At 36.8% G+C, this 16,436-nt stretch overlaps 1 protein-coding gene across 8 annotated transcripts in view; it reads left to right on the top strand.

Moving 5' to 3' along the window:
* The window catches only part of LOC105485067 (ALF transcription elongation factor 2), a 613,671-nt gene that overhangs the window by 282,435 nt on the left and 314,800 nt on the right, over positions 1–16,436 (top strand). The window lies entirely within an intron of this gene.

Below are 16,436 nucleotides of genomic sequence, written 5' to 3'. Positions count from 1 at the left end.
CACTTGCCTAAAGGGACACAGCCAGCAAATGGCTATGGCAGGACCAGGACCCAGGCTTTTAGTGACACTTCCACATGGCATTTGGTGTATGGTGTGCTACTGTATATATATGGGTTAATTTTCTAAAAGTAGCTCCTCTACTGGCACATAAAGGGCAAGAGAATAATGAGCTAAATCCAGCTTAAGTTAAAATTCCCTTGTTAGGTTCATATTTCAAAAGTCTGGGACCAAACACACCAAAAGAGCAATTTTTCTTGTGGTATTACAGGTTATAGTCATGTGGTTTTCATTTACAAATATGGTGGGAAGTAGTGTTTTTGCAATATTCCTAAATGAGTAACATATGACACAACTTGTTAGAGGACCTTTTCTTGGTTCATAAAGTTTCTGAGTTTTTGTGTCTTTAGTGGGATGACTTTATCAGAAATCCTCAGACAACACAGCTAAAATCTAAATTTCTGTGGTTGAAACACAGCCACCCTCAAGAGAAACCTTAAATGTAAATGAGAGGTCAGTAAAAAGTGGGTATGAAACTAATTGCTATAGAAGCAGTAAGACTTCTCTCAATTGTTTGAGCCCCTGAAAAATAGATTAATTATAAAAACTGTCTAGGATCATCAAATTGCAAAAGTAGTTAGCAAGGAACAGACAGAATTTGTGACATTTATTCATAGACACTAAATGGATGAGTGTCACTCTACCTCAGCAAAAGAATGCAGATGGTCCATATATAATCTACTTCAGAAAATTACTGTAACAATAAATGAACTAAGTAGCTGTGAAAGTTCTCTGAAAAGTATACAAGACTCTGCAAATGGGAGGCGTATTTGTTTCCTGTAGCTGCAACAGAATATCACAACTGAGTGGCTTAAAACAAGAGATTTATTTTCTCACACTTCTGGAGACCAGGAGTCCAAAAAGATGCCACACTCATTCCCAGTACTCTAGAGGAGAATATTTATTTGCTTTTAAGTAGCTTCTGGTGGCCCCAGGCATTTCTTGGCTTGTGGCAGCATCATGCCAATTTCTGCCTGCATCTTCACATGGTCTTCTTCTAGGTGTGTCTCTCTGTGTCCTCTTCTTCTAAGGACATCAGTTATTGGATTGAGGGCCTACCTTATATCCCAGATGATTCATGTCTAGATCCTTAACTAACTCCATCTGAAAATACTATACATATATCCAAAAAAGGTCACATTTTGAGGTACTGAGGAATTTTTAGGGAATAGTATTCAACCCTGCATAAGAAAGGTCATTCTTCCCACTTTTCAGACTAAGAATAGAGGGAGTCTATGCTCTGCTCAGTGTGAAAAGCCTAAGCCAGTCTTTTGGAGGTAGGTGGGCTTCTCCACCTCAGAACTGACTTCAGGTTTAGTCCACAATACTTCTGAGCCAGATCTTTAAGCTGTTCAATTTGACTGCGACTATGAGAAAGACAATGGCTCTGGATAAACTGTTAAAATATAATTGTGCATAAATGAGATTTAAAAATCTTTTAGGGAAATATAAAGTTTCTTTTCACTCAGATAATAGATAAAAATAATTTATTAGTACAATTGACATTTTTTGTGAGCTAGAGCTAAGTGGACAAACCTTTTCTGAAAAATAATTATTTTCCACTATAGGGGCTATATGGTCTGTCTGTCACAAATTCTTATCTCTGCTATTGTAGCATGAAAACAGCCAAAGACAGTACATAAATGAATGGATATGGGTGTGTGCCAATAAAATTCGATATATGGATACTGAAGCTTGAATATCACATATTTCCATGTGTCATGAAATATTCTTTTCCTCTTTTACAAACATCTTACAGTGTAAAAAATACTCTTAACTTGGGAGCCAAACCACAACAGGCAGTGGGCTGGATTTGGCTGGCAAAACTTAGTTTGCTGACCCCTGGGCTAGATCTAGACAAAGTTTCAGACAGCAGAACACATTTTGCTTCTTGTGCCTGTTATCAACAGGAAGATGGCTTTTAGAAAGTGAGGAAAGTCAGTTTTGTTCTTGTACAGAGCAGAATCCTAGAGTCAGGAGAGGTATCTATAGTCAAGGGAGAACTGGCCAAGGGAGTAGAGGCTCTCCCAGGTCTAGGCCTACAGACAGGTGAATGTAAATGTTGTGTACCCAGGATTTGAAATACTCTTCAACACCACAAATCTCACCCTCCATTCAAGAGAATCTTTTTTCTTAATAACTCGTGGGGTAAAGGTCATTTTACCTTTTGCTTCCTCAGAATTAGAGTGTCTGGACTCCCAGGGCAGGAAACCATTTGCATACCCAGTCTTGGACTCAGAATCACAAGACGTAAAAGAGGTGACCACTGATATAAGTGCTAAAAGGAAGCCAGCCCTATTATTTTATCTAAGGAGTGGATGGCCTAGGCCAAACCCAATTGACATTCTGGAATCCCTTATAGATCAGAAGGACTAAAGCATGTATTTGACTTGGGCATGGGGAGGTAGAGATTTCTAAGATTCTTGGAAAAACACGTCCTCTTGTATAGCCTATGACTTTGAGTCAAATTAGGTGAAAGGGTTGATGTTCTGTGGCAGCCCCTACAGGCTTTGCATAGCTGATATATAGGGGTGTTTTTGTATGTGTGTGCACATATGCATGTGTTAGGTGTTCATGTATCTCTTTGGGGAGGGGGTGCTGAGAAATCCAGTGGACTTCTGGAGGAGGCTAGAAATTATGGCATTCTTGGTACTTTCTGAAATTTTTGCCCAGCACGCAGGGAGATATCTAGGTTCCTAAGTGATGTAGAATGAAGGAGAAATAACAGACAGGATCTGTTTAGTTAAGGCTTTAAAGATGAGGTGAGGTTCAGCAAGGACTTTGGGAAACACATGGGTTGATGGAGAAAAAAGAAGAGGCTGCATCTTAGATGTAATGAACTGCGTAAAGCCTTGAAAGTTAATGGGGCTCTAAGCTCCGTGCTTCCTATGAATGGGATCATGCCACTCATGTCTTAAAGTAGGTATCATAGAAGAATGCTCCAATGATGTTGCATTTTCATGAAGAAGTTTGGTGTTGGGAGAAGTAGCTGCTATGCTGTATAGTTTCAAGGTCACTGTTCTCATAGAAAACAGGGTGAATTGTGACTTCTGTCACTGTTCTTATAGAAAACAGGGTGAATTATGACTTCTGGAGTCAGTGAAGGAGATGGCCCCAGTTCTAGACTGAACTTGTTCTTTGGTCTTCCTCTGCTTGGCAGGTTGTCTTTTTCATCCCGACCTTGATGTGAACTTACTGGGGAAGCTGATTTCCTCAGGGACATCCAGAAATGCCTTCCTTGGGCATCTGCTGGATATGGAGACCAGGATGTTCATCCTGAGTGGTGTCTGACCAAATGTTCTCTCCTGTGTGTTGAGACCCCAAAACTGCCTTTCTGCAGTTCTACTCTATTTAACTTGAATAAATGTGGCCTTCAGATTCTTGGGAAGAAGAGAAGCTCTAACTTCCCTTCCCAGTCAAGATTGATGGATAAAAAGGGCCCACACCAGAGACATAAGGCTGAACCCACAATCCACATATATTATAATACTTCTAGAAGGAGTGGTCTTATTCAATACTGGAGGGAAGCATTTAGCTCAAGGACAAACATTTTAAAAAACCTAGTGTAACATTTTGAGTAGTTCACACTGAGTTTGATACTATGAATTACGATTTTTTTAAACTCTGAAAATGTTATCTTATGGACTGTTGGAAAGATTCACTAGATACCTGTAAAATCCAGTATTTTCTTTTATTCATTCATTTACCAAATTTGCATTGACTGCCCATTGTGTACCAGGTACTATGCCAGAAGCTGGAAAACTGAGATGATTACATATTGCCTTATCTTAGGTAGCTAAAGTCTGGGATATAGACACAAAAACAGAAAAGTCACAATGAAGTATAATAGAACAGTGTTTGGTATTCTCTTTAAGCAGAGAAAGAATAGCTATCTGAGGTGTTTAGAAAAGCTTTTTCAAGGAGGTAGTAACTTGTGGCTAGCTCTTGGAGTATGATTGGAAGTTTTCTTGGTGAAGAAGTGGAAATACAGGCATTTCCTTCAATGTAAACCCACATCAAGTTGTAAATTGGCTTGATGGCTTCTGGGATTCATGAGACACAAGAGTCAGCTGTGTTTGGAGAGAGAAGAAAAGTTTGGTTGGGAAGACTGGGGGGCTTGGCATCACCTCTACATGATGGAGAGTCTTTTAAATCATTAAAAGGTAAAATGTATAAGGTATAAGCATGGTAAATAATGTTTTAGAAAAACCATCTTTACAGGATGATTGGCGGGGGAGTTGGGGGAAGGGAGTAACATGTTAGGACTGGTGAGGTTCGAAGCAGAAAGATTGAACAGGCTGTTGAAATATTCCAGGGCAGAAATGCTAGCAATTTGAATTAGGGTCATTTTTGAGATAGATTTTTAAGTCTGATTCAGTGGAATTCAGTGATTAATTAGATGGGCCATTGAAAGTAAACCAACAGAGAGGAATTTAAAATGATGCTGAGGTTTCTAGCTTGGGCAAGCAATGGATGGGATGGTGATACCATTACCCAAGATTCCTTTCTTTGACATGGAGAGCTTCACAAAACAGGTAAGTTTTTCCCTTTATTTCTTTTATTGTCATGCTGTCATGATAAAGGCTTTGAATGTCATGATATTTGATTAATGCTTGCACAGTGCTTCTTGTTGTAAAGCTATGTACAAAAAATCATGATCATTTTCTTATGCCTCATTGAAAGATTTATTTCTTACAAATGGCCTTTTTTGTTCATCACTTAAAAATTAATGTCTTACCTCAGAGAGGTTTGATAGTACTTTAGAGAGCATGGGAAAATATGCTGAATATTTTCTTAGAAATCATAGAAGTGATAAGTTTCTATTAGTTATACAGTACATTAAACATTAAATTATGTTTTGTCTTTTGTAGTTTTTGAAATCAAATGAACACATTACCAGTTGAATTTATCTTGTACTGATAGCTGTGGACTTTTCTATGATACTTCCTGACTTTGTTTCTTTTAGACTGAAGTTGGCTACACAGGGAACATGTTTACGATGGAGAGTGGGAATGACTTTGCACTCTGTACTATTCTCTCCCTCAGTCCCTATGATATAATATTGATGGAGAAATCACATCCTTTGATTTTGGTGGAGTTGGTGTAGGGTTATTCTGACTATCTGTATATAAATTGTTACCTCAAAAACTGTTTGACTCAGCTCCCCTGCCTTTATTTGGTGACCATGGACATTGCCTTTTAGTTAAGATCAGTGAATTTCTGGTGGTAAAAGCAGGAGGGGAGTGGAATTGAGTGTGCAATATTTTTGCACTCCATAGTTCCTAGGATTTTAATTGTTTTTTTCAAATATAGATAAATTAATCATAATGTATTTAGTTGACTTTACTTATCCAGTCCATCTCAGTTCTCAACTATTTGAAATTCTCTCTGTAACTCCCATATATTTTTGTATTTTGAAATTACTGTAAACACAGAGATTTTGAGACCTGAAAGCTTCACTTCTTGCAATGAACATAGCAGCTTGGCAAGAGGAGGCCTCACCAAATGCGTCACCTTGGCTAATTACAGAACTGATCCTTGAACTCTCCACCCATAAATCTGGGTATTAAGTGAAAAGAAAAAATATCAGCATTTTGAAGAACAGCTTATATTCTGTTAATGCACATGAATTGAAAGAGCAGTACTGTGAGAAAACTGAATCATTATTTTCTTTGAGTGGGAGCCAAGGAGTGGCAGTAAGACTGTGGAGGTGATAGTGGCAGTATTTATAAAATTACAGATTCTTGATTCTGAGAGGGCTCTGCAAAGCCTGCCAGTCCAATTGGCTTCATAGAAACACATTAGTCTGCTTTTAGACTGCATATTCCTCACTCAGGAATGAGGAAGTCCTGAAAGGTCACAGGTGAAACCTTCATCTGAGAGAGTTTGCATCAAAAATAATCAAGTGCAGTGTGGAACTTGGCCATTTTCCATAACCCAAAGATACATATAAAAGTTCCTTAGTTGGTAGGCTCCAGCAAACATATTAGCCATATGAAAAAGCAACATCTAACTTCTGTATTTTGACTTATGAAGGAAAAGGCCTCCCTGTCACATAAGTATGTTCATTTCACCTCCTGTGGGGAAAAGAAAGGAAATTGTAGCTACAGTGTGTTATTGAATCTTCCTGAAATTAGCCTTTAGAGTTTTAGAGTTTGGGAAGATTGAAAGATTGACTACCAATGCCTTCCACACACAAAAAAACAAAAAAAGTATTCTATGTTTGCATCAACACTGGTTCAATGCTGAAATACAGCTAGCCAAAACCCATGGTAAAGTTTTTCATACATTATATAACACCACTATATAATACATTGAAAGACATACTGGATTGGAGATAAATTACTGAAGAAATACCAGATTTAGTTTGTAGGCTTTAACTGCAACATAATTCATTATGTGATTTACATAGGTAGACATAAGTACATTTCTTTCCAAACTATATAGCAATATACATATAAAAGCTATAAAATAAAAAAAGTAAAACCATACTAGATGACTGCTGAGAAAAGATGACTGTTAATTTTTTAAATAGCAATCTGATAGTAAAGTTAACATGATACAAGAGAAAAGGTTTTACTAATAGACATTTAAAAATTATGTCTTCATAAATCTAGAGGATATATTACCTAGAGTTAGAAATAACAGTGTCATGCTTCCTGTTTAGAATAAGCCATTACTCATTTTTGTCTTTACATCCCTATTTAATTTGTACAGTATTATTTATTCCAATAATTAGTGTTAACTTTCTTGGCAGTAGGCGATATAATTACCTTTAAAATTTAAATGGGATAAAAATGCCTTGAGAACATGGTTTAGGAAAACTCTTAATATTTATTTTCACTTGTCTCTTTAATTATTAATTTGTGTAGTATTTGAAAGAAAATCTTGAGAAATGGAAGACCACTGACAGAATTACTTCCCAGATGAGCAGACTTGGTTTTTCAGTTGGTTGGGTGACATTCTGGACTGCTGAGGCATTAGTGATGCCAAATGGAAACTCTGCTACCCATTCAACATTGCCAATCTAAATACATTTCACTTAGAACAGCACAGGTCATTATTCTGAAAATAAGCCATTCACATGACTTCTGATTTCAAATGTACATATGCAGGTGATTATTTTCCTAAATACATAAATTAATTTGAAACTAGTTTATAATCTTAATAAATGCTGTAACTCTGAATAAGCATACTAGTCTCCAAGAAAATCAATGTTTTGAAAGATGGAAGGGATAAATCTAGCCTGTCCTCAGCCATTAAAAAGTACACAAGCAATGCCAAGGTAAGGTTGAGAGTATTCATTCATTTATTATGTATTGAGCACATCTACATGCATAATATAGTTTTAATCTTTACGGGGGGATCCAAAAACTTTAGAAGAAGAGATGACTGGATTTTTGCCAATTCCAGTCATAATACCTGGCACAGAGTAGGTGCTCATTAAATATATGCTGAATAAGTGAATGCATCCCCTGGAAAGCTGAGGAGTTCATACATATCTGAAGCAATTAGACAATAATAATAAGGAAATGTGTATGCAGTTGTGTGATAACAAGTTATAAAATAAGGGTATTGCATGTGCAAGCCTTTCTTGAAGATGACGGCCCAGTGATTGACCAGAAACAAGCCTGACATTTGAGGAAGTTAGCCTTCCAGGTGACAGGAATTAGATAATCAAAGATCAAGAGTAGGAGTAAGCATGGTTTCGGTAGGTAACAACTGGTCACTAAATTTTTTTTTAAAAATCAACTTTGACCTTTATCAAGCACTTATCATATGCAGAGTATGGTGCTAGGGCTTTGAGAGAGACAAAACTGGAAAAGATTGTGTTCTGCCTTCAAGAAACTTATGTCTAGCAGGACAATTTTGATATATTCACATTAACAACAAAGCAACAAAATGAAGTAAAAAATCAGGGTTGCAGGAGAGTTCAGAGTGCCATGGGAGCCCAGAGCAGAGAGAGGGGCATGCTGGCAGGTAGATTTAGGATGGCTCTAGGGAAGTATGGTATTGGCATCTGCACTAAGCCCTACAAGACACTGGGATGAAATCATGGGCATTCATAAACTTTTGGGGCCTTCACCCTTTGTGAGAAGCCGGTAAAATCTCTACCCCCATGTCTTAGAAAAATGTGACTTGGAAATACTCAAACTGTGTTTTATACAATTGCTTAGGCTTCCTGAAGTCAAACTGTGGGCCTCCAAGGCAATCCATGTACCCAGAGTTGAGACCTTTGGTGTAGTGAGAGAAAACTTGCTTTGGAAGGGAGTAGAGTCATATTTAATTGCAACTGCTACCTTTAGCTTTGTGATTTGGACAAGTTTCTCAAGCCTTCAAAGTCTCAATTTCCTCATCTGTAAAACAGGGATAATAATACTTACTTGAGATTATTTTGGCATAGAACAAGTTAACAGAAATCACCTGATCACACCAGGCACCAAACACATTCTACTTTTCACAATACCTTGGGGCTGCTTATGCTTTATTGAGAGCTGGGGAGGTGGCTGCATAGCTGGGTTATTATCAAGTGCTATCTTTTTTCTGTCCTTTCCTACCCATTAACAGATGATTTGTATTTTAAAATAATCCTCAACATGCAAAACTTTATGAGTACACAGGGCAAAATTAACTGAGAAATATCCCACACTGAATTCTTTGGATAAGAACACCAGAAAATGAGCCTAAATGTTCAGTTGTAATGTTGATGATCACAGTGCGCTAAAAGGTGTGTGTGTGTGTGTGGTGTGTGTGTTAGTGTGTGTGTGTGAGAGAGAGAGAGTGAAGAAAGAGAAAGAAAGGAAAGAAAGAAAGAAAGAAAGAAAGAAAGAAAGAAAGAAAGAAAGAAAGAAAGAAAGAAAGAGAAAGAAAGAAAGAAAAGAAAGAAAGAAAGAAAGAAAGAAAGAAAGAAAGAAAGAAAGAAAGAAAGAAAGAAAGAAAGAAAGAAAGAAAGAAAGAAAGAAAAGAAAAGAAAAGAAATAAGGAAAGGAAAGAGGAATGGAATGTTAAATTGGGACTTCAGTGGTATCTCTGTTTTTGTGTTCCCCACCAGAGGGCTTTGGGCTTTCATAGGCCTCAGTTATTTTCATTGTCATGTATTTCCCCACGGTTTGTTTTGATTTACTGATGGATGGCTCAAGATTTTGGTAGAAGCATGCATACTCACAAAGAAACACACAAACACACACATACACATGCACAAAAGAGCATGCATAATTACAGAACAAAAGCAGCAGGTGATAAATACATACTTTAGCTGTTGTACAAACGTATAATGTAGCTTTACAAACATGTTTTTTAGTGAAGAAATAAAAGGAGGGTAGTGGTGGGTGGTTAGGTTTAGAATCAAAAGTTACACAGCTGGTCATTGTACAGGTGACTCAGTTTGACTTTGTATACTATGAACATTTTGATTGCAGGGCTTAAAAATATGTAATCCTAATTTTAAGAAAACTAACGGAATAAACACTCATTATGCACACAAAAGCCCTTCCATTCAGCTTTTCATTACTGTGCAGTTATTTTCTCCAAAACAAAATGAGTAATTATTTGGAAGTACTTTCAGCACGTCCACCATATGGGCTAAGCTTGTTCCCGACATCTACAGTCCTTTGAATGGAAGTGCCAAAGGCCTCCTGCCACCATGGGCCATAGCCAACTATCATGTGAACCTGAGTCTCACAGGTTACATGGGAAATACAGGACAGCCAGACCAGCCTGCTTCTGGGAAAGATGCAAAATGCAGGAACTAGAGAACAGCGATGAGGTGTTTTTGGAGACTAGGCACCAAGTAGGTATATCTTATGTGTAAGGATGGGTGGACAGGTGGATGGATGGATGGATGAATTGATGGACATTTCAAGCAAGCCTAAGGACATAGTAAGTTTAGAATCTACATAATGGCTCATCAGGCCATGCTAATTTACTTACATAAAGAAAGGAATCTTTTCAAAACATTATACTTGTGATTTGGTTTACCAATAGTTAACATTCTATATTTTTAGCAAAAAACTTATTAAAAATGTTCCTAATTTGTATTATTTGGGGTTTTTATTTTCTTGTACTGAGAAATTCCAAAAAGTTGATTTGGATAGATAAATACCTAAACCTCAGGTCTTCGGTAGAGTATATCAGGGAATTGTGGTGCTCAGGAAATCACAGATATTATTCTCATTATTATTATTGTTAGAAGGACAAATAGTTCTAGAGTATCAGGAAATGAGAGTGGATATAGGTTTTGCTTTACCACACTCTTGTCTGAGGTAACCTGAGTAGAGAGATCAACAGAGAACTTTGCCATCATCTAGCTGATGAGTTGTGTGGTCTTGGGTTTTCTTGTGTTGATTACACATACACTTAGCAGGTTTACCCTCTGAGCTGACTTTCTCAGCTGTATCAGAGGGAGAAGTAATCTTTGCTTTTTACTTTCTTTAAAAGGCTGTGTGAATATGTCCTGAGGTTGTGGATGTGTGAGTGCTGTGTAAACTGTGAAGTGTTTTGTGCTTGCAAGATGAGGGCTTCATACATCTTCAGTAGAGCTCTCCAGATGCTTTTATCTGTGCAATTAAAATTACATATGTGTTCTTTTCAATTTCTATGGTTGCAAAAATGAATGTATCAGTCTACATAGTACTCAATGACAGAATGATTTTACTTTTAAAATGCCATGTTTTGAGCTCTAGCTTTGCATGTTTATGAACTTCTAGAGTTGTCCATGTGGATGTGTCCTATGCTACCCTGCTTTCTTGTGAATGAAGAGGTCTGAAATGCTTCTGGAATACTTCTATGTCAGTTTTGCTTATTGTGCATTTAACATGTTGGTCTTACAGGGGAGACATGTCTTTTTTAAGTATGAAGGACATATTTCTGGCATTTTTCTCTCTTCTCCATTGATAAGCTGTGACTGCAGTTTTTGTTTGTAAGCTTTCCAAACCTGGCGATTTTTCATCTGATTCAACCTTTCTCTTGACAAAACACCAGTCTCAAATGCTTTGCCCATTCCTGGTCAAGGCTTAGAATTGCACTCTTACTTAGTGGCAAGAGACTTTTATTTGGCTTGTTGCCTTTCAGAAGACTACTTTTATTGGATCACTGACTTTTTTTTGGCTTTGGAGGCTTGGAGAACTATTTAGAGCATTTCTTTTTATGAGGCAACATTGCCCAACAGAAAGTTGCTTTCTGTGGACTTTCCATCATTAAGATGAATATGTGCCTGGTATACATTAATTTCACCCATACCTAATATCTTAGAAGTTACCCTGTGAGAGAGCCTGTACAAACATTTTAAATGAAATAGGCCTATGTACAATCTAGGTCTGAAAGGCATTACAAGTTTTTAAAGTGTCGTCATTGGAGAAGAAGCTGTGGAGGCTACTTTTAATAAGAGTATGACAAAAGACATGTCTCTCACTTAAGACCAACATGTTAAAAGCACAGAAGCAAAATTAAGAATAGATTAAATATTGTTATAAACTAATTAATGCATATTATTGACCCTTACTAATCAGAGGCTTTCAAACTAGAAATAGTTAGCTCTTATATTTCTGACATTTTTGAATTTAGCAATGTCCAGCAGTGATAATTTTGAAGGAAGCTATTGGTTGGCTTTTAAGTTTGTACCTTCAGCTTCAAATTCAGCATGTTCATGCAATATTATATGGGAGGCTCAGTAGATTTTACTGAAAATGTAATACATTTCTTCAAAAAAGTTTTAAAAGGCATTATTTCAAGTTTGATTGGTAAAGGAAGTATCCACAAGTTAATGAGGCAGTCCCAATTTCTAACCTCGGCCCTTTCTTATAAGCACAAATTTCTGTAACTGCTCAAAATAGCCCTTAGGCACTTAGAACAAATATATACCTGGCCCACCTACACACCTATCTGATTTTCTAAATGTTGGAGCTAAACTCCTAAGATTGAAAATGAAACTCAATAAGCAAGTATCAATTTAAAGAATAAGCACCCCAGTAGCTAAATTGAGAAATGCAATTGTAATTATTTGGTGAAATAGAAATCAGGTCATTCCAGCTGCAAATTGTCATAGGAAAGCCCAAAAGGAAAATGTCTTCATTTTGACTAACATTGCCATATTTTAACTTTGGGATTGTTATAACTTGTTTTTCCACAGGTATTATCTGTATTATGTATGTTTAGGAATCAAAGCGGTTCTTAGCTTCCAACAGCTAAGTAAAAATAAATGTGTGTAATTGTTGAAAAGTATTTTTAGTGTTTAAGGAGAAAGCAATGCTTTTTTGATTTAAGTAGCATAACTCAGACTGGATTCCGCAGTAGACATCCCTGACTATAGACATTTCTGTAGGCACTTAAGTGCAAATTAAGCATGTTAAGACCCAAATTAGAGTCAAATCTGATGTGAGCCAATTCACTCTGAATCACAGTCCTGGAGTGAGAAGTGATCTGCTAGGTAGGTTGTTGCTTAGCTCAGATCTTGGTGCTGCCTTCACTGGGAGGGGAGGAAAAGGGGAGATGGTAGGAAGAACAATGACCAGTGGCTTAAAGTAATTTAATAATTAGCTTTCCACATTGGTTAATTTGTGCATTATTTAAGCAAAACCAGAAACATTTTTAACCTAGTGAATTATCCCTGCCCATAGCAGGAATTATTGGAGGATGCCACAGGAATATACAGGGCTATTGAAACCATCTGCTTAGAGCCTTTAAAGCTTGAACCATGACAGCACAAATGGTGACTTTATTTTTATATGAATTTGCATTTCTCTTTTTAAAAATATTCCATTAAGCATTCAGTATTATCAATAACTAAATGACATTCCCAAACTCTAGAATGGGAGAGTAAATTCTCAGTGGAGAAAGAGCTATTCTTATATATAATAAACAACAACGATTCTGGTGAAATACTATTGTAGATAGGAACCATTTAAGAGCCAATGTTCATATGTATGTAATAGTTTCAGAATCTAATGTTTAGAATTTCCAAATATCTCCCGTTTTCTGCATAGCTACCTCCCAGCCCCATACCAAAATATCACTTAATCTTCATTTTTTTTAAAAAAAATACTGGTCTATTTATCTCTTTTGTAAATTTTCAGGATTTTGACATACAATGTGTCCAGGTGAAAATATATTACATCATCTGTCTCTTTCTCTCTGTCTCAATCTCTCAATCTCTCTCTCTCTCTCTCTCTCTCTCTCTCTCTCTCTCTCTCTTTCTCTCTCTCTCTCTCTCCCTGTCTCTCTCTCTCTCTCTCTCTCATACACACACATACATACATACATACATACATACATACATACATACATACATATACACACACTCCTATCTGTAACCATTTTTCTTCTTTCTTTTCTTCTCAGGAGATTTTAAGCAAAAATGGCTTTGGATTTTTCTATTTAAGAAATACCAACATGGAATTCAGTAGTACATTAGCAGTGGAAATTTTGAAGTCTGTGGATTTTCTTTTTAGCAAAGCCTAAATGAATCTGTGAGAACTAATAAACATGATAACAAAATGTTGCATTTCTTTAATTGTTTATATTCTGACAAATTCCTGATGATTTCATATATATTTGAAGCAATCTGGAAATCAAGGAATGGGGTGAAACCATTGATCTTATTTTACATATGCTGAATGAAAGACCCAGGAAGAGAGAGATGCCATAATTGACAACAGTTCTTCTGACTCCCACATAAATGTATGCAGCAGCAATGCCCTTGTCTTTTGTTCTTCCTTCATTTAGACTGAGTTAATCCATCAGCACACATTGATTGAGAACCTACTCTGTGCTAGATAGTGATAGAGTGACTGTATGAGTTATTGTTCTGAGCAGGACAGTTTTTAAAGTGAAAAGGGGCATAAACCAGTGAAACAGATGCCCAACTCTAGCTGAGGGACCTTTGACAAGTGACTTAGCCTCTCCCAGTCAGTTTCCTCAACAGGGGATGATGATAATATATGTATCAAGTGGCATGTGTATAGTGCCTACTAGTACCTGCTTCACACAGTAGGCCCTCCAGAAGGTTTTGATTTCTTCCTCTTTCCTGGAAGCATCCCCACTTCTGGAATCCTGGGTGTTTTTGTCCAATACTTAATGGCATTTACTGAATGCTGCCTCCAATTGGGGTCCTTTGGGTGCAAGCCTGTATTCTGTTAGTGCTGTTTAGACCAGAATTTCTTGGAGAGCTGGGTCCATGTCTTTTTATCTTTGCATTTACTCTGATGCTGCTAGTTAATTAATTAATCCAATAGCTATTTATTGAATACTCTCATTTAGCAAATTATATATATATATATATGTAAGATGAGTACAGAAAGATAGGCAAGTAAAACAAACCTGTGTCAAATGAAAAAATAAGAACCTATGGATCTTAAAGGATTGATATTGTCTCTATAGATACTTTAACGCTTAAGCAGTGACTTGTGACTCTAGGGGAATTTTCCTGACTATATTCAGATGTGCAAAGCATCAGTTTTATTGTCATATATGTTGGCATTTTCATTGGAACAAGAAGATAATAAATACAAATAACCATCTCTATATCATAGGGTTTCCTTTTTTAAAAACAACAAATTATCAGGTTTCAGTTTCAACTATTAAAACAATCTTCCCAAGAACTTATTTTTAAACCTGTAATATTGTCAATTTTGAGGTTTATTTCAATGTTTTTAGATGTCCAAAAAATAATTCATGCAGATTACAAAATCTAGTTTTCACATGAAGGTATCCTTGTTTTTTATTTTTAATTAAAATCAATTAGGTACATATCAATGTGTTGATTTGGTAGCAGAAAATATAATACGTAATACCTTTCATACTAGAAAAAATGTTGAAAGGCATATTTTCAAATGTCATTTAGCTGATGAGATTTAGAGTTTTCTACATATTTACTTCTTAAGATGATATTGGTACTTAGGTAAGAGCTCATTATTTTAAAGCCTTTGATTTCCCTTCAGTTTGATCCTTTTGTGAAACCAGAAGCTTGTGTCTCTAGCTTCCTAGTCTGTTTTTATGCAATGTGTGTGTGTGTGTGTGTGTGTGTGTGTGTGTGTAGCACAACCAAGGATGTCAGGAGATGTGCCACTTTGTTTAATACACATTGATGTTTAAACATTTAAATATTGCTAAAGAAAACCAGCTGGCAAATAATTTAGACTTATATATGGTGAGTCATTCCTTTTTCCTCTTTCTCCCCTTATCCGCATCTCTTTCCCTTCTTCCTGTATTCGATACCTACTATGCACTAGGCATGAGATATGTATATGCAGCTGCCTTGTACACATCTCTATTTGGATGTTCCCATTGGGACCTCATATTCATAATAATTAACACTGAACAGTTGATGGCGCTACTGTCTATGCCAGAAGCCTGGAATCACCTACAATTGCTCCTACTCCCTCATGTTCTATAGCCTATCAATCACCATATCCTACCTTCTTTATTTACTTTGAAACTGTGGTTCCAACACTTTGACCATCACCTTACAACAGGTAAGCATCATGACTCAGCTGATTTCTGCTGCTGGTTTTCTTACCTCTGGTCCCACACTACTGAACCCCCGCCTTCTCCATGTTGCAGCCAGACTGATCTTTCAGTGCCCCCCTTTGCCTAAAGATAGAAATCAAAACTCTGGAGATCCCCTTGTGACCTGGCCCTTGCTGCCCTTGCCAGCTTCTTCTAACATACTGCCTTCCAGCTATATGAACTGTGCCATCATACTTTTACCAGCTAATCTCAGTTTACTCTTGATATCCTTTGGGAAGACTTCTCAAAGCAGGTATTCCTCTTTTCTGTTCCTGCAGTTTTTGTAGTCTTTACGCCTGTGAAACTTGTCTCACATTCTATTTTGATTGCTTATTTACATATATTTCTGTCCCAATAGCTTGGAAACTCCTCGAGGGCAGGGAGTTTAGTGAAATTAATCTATCATTGTATCCCTTGTACCTAGCACAGAACTTAGCACTTAAGTAGGGGCTTATTAAATATAGTCATGCATCACTTAACAACAGGGATGCATTCTGAGAAGTGCATCATTAGGCAATTTATCATTTTGTGAATATGATGGAATACACTTACACAAACCTAGATGGCATAGCATACCACACACCTAGGTTGTATGGAATATCCTATTGCTCCTAGGCTACAAACCTGTATGGCATGCGACTATACTAAATACTATAGGCAACTGTAACACAGTGGTAAGTATTCATGTATCTAAACATATCTAAACATTGAAAAGGTATAGTAAAAATACATTATTATAATCTTATGAGGCCACCATGACATATGTGGTTGATTGTTGACTGAAATGACTGTACTTGCTGTAGTGGTCCTTGTTGTATTAGTTTGCTAGGTTGGCTATAACAAAGTATGTACTACAGCCTCTGTGGTTTAAGCAAGAG

The sequence above is a fragment of the Macaca nemestrina genome, chromosome X (genome assembly GCF_043159975.1).
Source record: "Macaca nemestrina isolate mMacNem1 chromosome X, mMacNem.hap1, whole genome shotgun sequence".
NCBI lineage: Eukaryota > Metazoa > Chordata > Mammalia > Primates > Cercopithecidae > Macaca > Macaca nemestrina.
Note: the sequence above shows the minus strand (reverse complement) of the source record. Positions and strands in the feature narration are given on the sequence as shown.